The sequence below is a fragment of the Taudactylus pleione genome, unplaced genomic scaffold (genome assembly GCF_031769625.1).
Source record: "Taudactylus pleione unplaced genomic scaffold, aTauple2 ptg000201l, whole genome shotgun sequence".
In the NCBI taxonomy this organism is placed as follows: Eukaryota; Metazoa; Chordata; class Amphibia; order Anura; family Myobatrachidae; genus Taudactylus; species Taudactylus pleione.
In genome coordinates, this window is record NW_028284603.1 from 57,148,622 (window position 1) to 57,156,542 (window position 7,921).

Consider the following 7,921-nt stretch of genomic DNA (forward strand, 5'->3'; position numbering starts at 1 on the left):
CAGTTTTCAAGCACCTTCCCCTGTTACCACCCACATACGCCTCCTCATGTCACTCAAAATAGCAGGCATTCGCTATTTAACGAACAAACGATTTTCGGCTGCACTGACTGGTTCGCGCATGTGTATTAAAATCCGTACGCATGCGCAGTTGTGCGAACATTGGTCGGAACGAACGAGCGGCTCTGAATCGGGCCCTTTGTGCGAACATGATGCTGTTTGGTAAGTAAAGTAGATATAGTTGTGACATTACATGAACCCTCTCTGTGATTAAAGAGCATACACCTTTGGGGAGTCATGCAGTTCCCTTTGCTGAATACAAGGGGTAACTACCATAGGTTCTGGGGGTGCAGACTATGGCTGAGGGGCGTCCATCTTCTCTGATAAAGTTCCATGTGTTAGATAAATTTTCCATCATTTGGCTTTACATGAGGGAGCTTACATACAGCTGCTATCACTGGGAAAATGGATGTGGCCATTTTCCCGGTGACCTGCGCATGCGCAGAAAAGATTTCCCCGGGAAATAGGCCAATTTCCTGGAGACCCGCGCATGCGCAGTAGATTCTGGCATGAAGCCAGAACTTACTGCGCTCAGGGCCTGATTCACTACGGATTGTAATTCTGCTTATACACATGCAACGCAGTTGCTAATATCAGCGGTGCTAAGTAAATGTTTGCATTCACATTGCGATTACATCCTGACATAAGGACGCCCACTTCCCCTTACTCACATCCGTATGCTAGAGAAATATAGCGAAACAATCGGCAACATCGAGTAACATCGGATCCATATGCACATGCACACAGCCACAAACGCTATCAGTGCTATGGCTGCTTATGGCCACGCATGTGGATAATTTATGCATGCCCCTGCAATGCCATTGAAACGCACTGGCACGCCTGCGCTCGGCCGTCCACTCCCCCGTCACCACCCACAATGGCACTTCCTGTCAATCACTCTGCTATGGGTCTGCGTAGCCTCTGCAATCACAGTCCCAACTGCAATAGCTAGTTCGCGCATGCGCAGTGAAGCATACGCATGCACAGGTGCAACAATCAGCCAATTGCATGCGTATAGGCAACTGCGTTCCTTGCTGAAGCAGGCCCTCAGTGCACTGACAGAGGAGGAGGCCCAACGGAGGCTGTACACTGGCCCCCTAGTGTATGTAATAATAGTGTTGGGGTTCCCAATACACCAGCCACCACTGACACCCCACACACCTGCTAGCCCTAGTCTGCTGATGGCCCTATGTAGAGCATACCTATATGGACATCTTTATATCTTCTGAATGAAATGTAATAAACCTATAAGAACTTTTAGTAACTAGCTTGTATTGTATCTTATAATGTATTGCATTTTCTTTCCTGTACCACAGAGATTCCGCTGGAGCAGAGCAAAGGCACCTAAGAAGTAAGTGACTTTCATAGCTGCAGGAAAGTGATTGTACCTGTAATGCCCATGGCCACAGATACACAGCTGGGAGGAGTGACTAGAATATACATATTGCCATGCATCAGTGTAATGTACCGGAACACTATGGGGCCTATTCATCACCATGATTGGGGCCATTATACATGAGGACACATGGTTTCCTCGTTGTTTTTCAAGCACTTAAGTTTCAGACCCATTCAGTAAAGTTGCAGCACAGGAGATATGACGGGTATTCCTGTGTGCACTCTGACATAATGTACCACATGTCCCCATACAGTAGTAATATGGGGGTGATCATTCATCAGGCCTGACACCCTCGTCAGCTGTCGTTACCTGCTGAGCCCCATTCCTTCCTATAGGGATGAGTTATGGATTGTGAAGAGGGATACATTAGATGCCCCTGCCTCCAACCTGGTCCGTGCCGCCTGGCATTACACAGCTCACACCAAACATGGTGCATGACACGCACTCTCACCACACAAGACCCTGATAAGGATAAAAGTGTTACACTATTATCTGAACACAATTGTCTCCACCTTGCTTAGGTGCATATTTATTAAAGAATAATTGTGGGATATACCCAGGAAACACCCATTGTCAGGGGGTACCCACAAACATTAAGTATCCCTGAAACATCAGGTCACATTTATCTGTACAGAGACCTCAGGTGGGGGGTGGTGGCCAAACAAACTGAGGCGTTCCTGAAGGAACGCCGGCCGTTTGTAGGCGGCCCTACTGACATCACCAGTGATGTCAGTAGGGAGCTTCCTGCTCTGTTAGAGCAGGAAGCTACCTGAGGCTTGCGGTAGATGAGACCCTACCGCAAGGGTCTCGTCGCAAGCCCTGACTATCGCGACCATCACCTGGTCACTCGCTAAAGCTGTGGGTGGGAACCCACAGCTTAGCGAGCGGCCAGGAGGCCGCCTTTCTAAACAAAAGTGGCCGCCCTCATTCAGAGCGAGTGGCTCTGAATGAGGGCCAGAGACCCCTGGTCACATTATGCCGTACAGAGACCTCAGGTCTCATTATGCCATACAGAGACCCCTGGTCACATTATGCCGTACAGAAACCCCTGGTCACACAGGCCATAGTGTATAATGTAGCAATTGTCTTGTTTACATTTCTGAGTGATAGTGTCGTACAAACATGATCAAATCCAGGTGTTTTCCCATTGTTGTTCCCTCATATCGTATATATTTATGGCCCTTTACATGTGTACATGACTCCCTTTACCTTTGTCACTTACACGGCTTCTCTTCTCTTTACAGGAACAAGTGTCATGTGGTCAGCACCACAATCTGGCGGCGACATTGAAGGCATTGAAATGGATGTGACCCATTGCTCTGTTGTGGGTCATTCATAACATCTGAGTTAACTGCTGCCTTATGTCTATGTTGAGTAAATGGGGGTATTGTCGTACTGAGGTGCCTGTTGAGGTCAGCCGTGACCATTCTCCTATTAGCTGTAGGAGAGGCTAGAAGCATTTGTGGCAGACTGGAGAGAAGTTATTTAGTATGTATTTACCTTAGGTGTAATTGTGGAGAGTAACCCGGTCCCCTGTCGTGGGTATTAGATGGCTCTTTTAGAAACCATCTAAATCCCACACTAAGAGATCAGGTAATTCCCCATAGTTACACAGATATACAAGTGTCACATATCAACTTAATCAGCAGAGTCTGCCGGTGCCTCATAATCACATTACATTGCGACTTAGATGCAGTTTAGTTTTGGCAAGAAAAAAAGACACTAAAAAGATCAGGCGCGCCGATAGAAACTGTTTGGCGCGACTGTAGCAAAGATGAGTGAGGACACATGTGTACAATAATGCACATGCTCAGTCAAAAAGTCTGCACATGCACAAAGGGCAAGCAAAAGTAAAGTGATAGCATTAGCAGTCTAGATATGCAGGCATAGGACTGTGTACGATCACTGCTGTCTGTGTGTTCCCCACCACACTTACCCCTCACCAAATGCATCACACATTTTCTGATATACTAGTATACATTGTCTCTTATCCACTACTACTTAAAAACACCATCCCACACACACTTCACACACCAGGACCCTCTGACACTATACCTGCCCCACCAAAATTACCCCTCACAAAATACACCACCAACCCACTGATCTACCTCTCACATCTATTAGTGCAGTACTGTATGTAATACCTCTTACCCACTACTACGCACCAACACCATCCCTCACCCACTGATCTTCCTCTCACATCTATTAGTGCAGTACTGTATGTAATACCTCTTACCCACTACTACGCACCAACACCATCCCTCACCCACTGAAATAGCATCCAAACATTACCACCCCATGACACTCTACCTGCCCCACTACACTTACCCCTTTAATAAATATACCACCAACCCACTGATCTTCCTCTCACATCTATTAGTGCAGTATGTAATAGCTCTTACTCACTACCATGCACCAACACCATCCCTCACCCACTGAAACAGCCTCCAAACATTACCACCCCATGACACTATACCTGCCCCACTACACTTACCCCTCACCAAATACACCAACAATCTACTGATCTACCTTTCACATCTATTAGTGCAATATGTAATGTCTCTTACGTTGCATACACACGGTCAGATAAAACTGGTTGATTTGTACGATAACGATCATATCATTATCTTTCAAATCGTCCAGTTTTTGGCCCCTTCAAACGACCAAACGATGGTCGACGCGAGGGCACCCATGGTCGTTATCGCCCGTGCATTCAGGCCAACCTGGTCGATATCGACCAGGTTGGCCTCGTTACTATAGGGACCCACTATCGTTAATCGCGGGTCATTATAGTCGTTGGGGGGTTGCTGCATGTGCTGGATGTTCAATATCGAACATCCAGCATACGCAGGCCTATGAAACAACGATCATCTGGTCGTCTGATCGGAGGCATCGCTCCGTGTGTACAGAGCTTTACCCACTACCACGCACCGACACCATCCCTCACCCACTGAAATAGCCTTCAAACATTACCACCCTTGACACTTTACCTGTCCCACTACACTTACCCCCAGGCCTGCCGAGAGTCGTGGCAGACCTGGGTAAAAGGGGTGTGGTCTATGTACTAAGCAGTGATAAGAGACAGAGTGAAAAGTGATAAGTGATAAGGTGCCAGCCAATCAGCGGCGGTAAGTTTGTTCCCCCTGACACTATACCTGTACCACTACACTTACCCCTCACCAAATACAACACCAACCTGCTGATCTATCTCTCACATCTATTAGTGCAATTTGCAATATCTCTTACTCACTACTAGGCACGGACACCATCCCTCACCCAATGAAATAGCCTTCAGACATTACCACCCTGATTCTATACCTCCCCCCACTACACTTACATCTCACCAAATACACCACCAACCCACTGATCTACCTCTCACATCTATTAGTGCAGTATGTAATAGCTCTTACCCACTACCACGCACCGACACCATCCCTCACCCACTGAAATAGCCTTCAAACATTACCACCCTTGACACTTTACCTGTCCCACTACACTTACCCCCAGGCCTGCCGAGAGTCGTGGCAGACCTGGGTAAAAGGGGTGTGGCCTAATCACTGGATGCATGGCCACACCCCCTCACCCCTTTGCTGCGGCGCAAAGCACTGGGGAGGGGGCGCTCTGAGCCCCCTCATCCCGGCGCATAGCCAGTGGGGGGCGCGATCAGCTTGATCGCTCCCCGGCATAGGAGACTGCTGTGGCTCCTTCTCAGCAGCTGCGAGTAGTCTCCCAGTGCAGCCCAGCACACAGCAGTGCGTGCTGGGCTGCTGTCATGTAAGAAGGGGGGGAGCGGTGCCGGACCCGGGCCCCCGCCGGGCCCCTCCAGCAAGCCCGGGTAATTTCTACCTGATTCCCCCCCCTCTCAGCACCCCTGCTACTCGGCCCTCAGGGTTCCACACAGTTCACGTTTTGCAGGTCACCCAGCAGGTGCACAGGTGTAGTCATTACTCACTGACACATTTCAAAAGATCCACAGGTGGAGCTAATTATTTCACTTGTGATCTGTGAGGCGAACTGGAAAACATGCACTGTTTGTGGTCCTGAGGACAGAGTTTGAAAACCTGTGTATTAGTGCAATATGTAATATCTCTTACCCTCTACAACGCACCGGCACCATCACTCATCCAATGAGATAGGCTTCAGATATTACCACCCCTGATTCTATACCTCCCCCACTTCACTTATCCCTCACCAAATACACCACCAACCCACTGATCTACCTCTCGCATCTATTAGTGCAGTATGTAATACCTCTTACCCACTACTACTAACCAACACCATCCCTCACCCAATGAGATAGGCTTCAGACCAGTGGCGTATCTATAATGGGTGCAGTGTGTGCGGGGCACACGGGCCCCCGGGTCCAGGGGGCCCCCGCACCGCACACACTGTACCCATATTTTTTTTAAACTTATCTGTCCGTGGTCCCGCATCAGGTGTCACTGCTGCTCAGAACACCTGAAAAATGGCCGTCGCAGCCATTTTCCGGTGTTCTGCGCATGTGCAGTAGACTCCGGGCACACTTTAGTGCCCGGAGTCTACTAATGCTCCGGTGTCTGGCCAGCCACGTCAGTCGGCTGCCAGCCACCAGGGAGAGAGGATGGGGCCCTGCACGACGAGTGCACACGGGCCCCTTCCTCTCTTAAAACGCCCCTGTGATTCTATACCTCCCTCAACTACATTTACCCCTCACCAAATACACCACCAATCCACTGATCGGGATGTAGTCTGGAAGCCGACGGTCTAAATGCCGACTGCCGGCTTCCGGACTACTTAATCCCGGCGAGGGTTGAATGACAGGCATCTAAATCTAGACGCCTGTCATTTTACCAACGCCGGGAGACCGGCATCCCGATCAAAGGGATGCCGGGTGCCGATCTCTGTTACGGTTAGGCTAGAAGGAGGGAGGGTTAAGGTTAGGAACCCCGGGGGGAGGTTAGGGTTAGGCAGCGGAGAAGGGGGGGTTAGGTTTAGGCACCCTAAAGGAGGGTTAGGGATAGAATTAGATTAGTTTATACTTACCTTTAGGACGATCAGGATTTCTCCTTTGTCGGGCAGCCGCTGTCGGGAATTGAACCGCCGGCCATGCGTCCGGCGGTAATACATATCACACCCCACTGATCTACCTCTCACATCTGTTAGTGCAAGATGTAATACCTCTTACCCATTACTCCACACTGACACCATCCCTCACCCACTGATATAGCCTTCAATTATTACCACCCCAATACTAGACCTCCCCCACACTGAAATTCCTTTCACCCATCACTGCTCCCTGGCTGCATACCACACCCATTTAAATCCACTTTAAAATCTAACAAAAAAATTAGCAACACCAAAAGAAAACTATAAAATTTTTCTACCTTAAATAAATTTAAACTGCAAATATTAATTCCTCCCAAGAGCTCCATTTAAAAACAAGTCACAGCTCCTGTAGCAGTTGGTAAAGGGGTTATGACATGCATTCCGATTTTCTGACTTTACTGCTCGCATCATCTTTAGAATAAATAAGTAGTACAGTGACAGTCCCCAATGCCAGCTTCAGGGGCTTTGCTGAGTCCCCGCTAGGTCATTTGAAGCACAATGTGAGAGACAGGGAAGAGACAGAGAGGGGCAGGAGAGTGACAGGGAAGGACAGAGAGATGAGGAAGAGAGAGAGTGAGTGATGGGACGGGGGCTGCATAGAAGTAATGGTAGGATGCCAGGGTAGCTGATCATATAAGATATAAAGAGCTATTATAGGTAAGGGCATATGGCCAGGGGCACTACTCCATACTACTCCCCATAAACATATATAACAATAAATAAGAACAGTATTTCAGTGGGTGCATTTACAGACATCAGTAACACCCAGTGATCTCATACTTCTGACATTAATCCTTAACTTACAATATATTATTTTCTATTAAAAATAGGTGTAAAGAAAAGACACCCTTAGGGCCGGCAACAGAAGTGCAAGCGGCTGTGTCTTATTAGAAATACAAGTTGGAAGCTGCTCAATCACTTCAGTAATATCACTCAGGTGCATGTAAGGGAGGGGTTAGTCTATACAAGAAACAACAAAAAGTATTCCCCCAGCACTCAGAATGAAATCAGCAATAAGATTTGAAAAACTACATGGTGGTAGATAATTCAACAATAATAATAAAACAACAAAAAGTATACTAACACTTTAGTCTCTCACTGGTGTGCTTCGCTGGGGTGGCTGGCTATCGCCGACTTTTTTGGGGGTTCTGCACCCCAGATTCTGACCAAGTGATAGGGACCTCCGGTATCAGAGACGCCATGACGCGGCCCGGAGGCTTAGCCATATCTTTGCAAATATATGCAACTGAGATCTCTGAATTATCTACCACCATGTAGTTTTTCAAATCTTATTGCTGATTTCATTCTGAGCGCTGGGGGAATACTTTTTGTTGTTTCTTGTATAGACTAACCCCTCCCTTACATGCACCTGAGTGATATTAC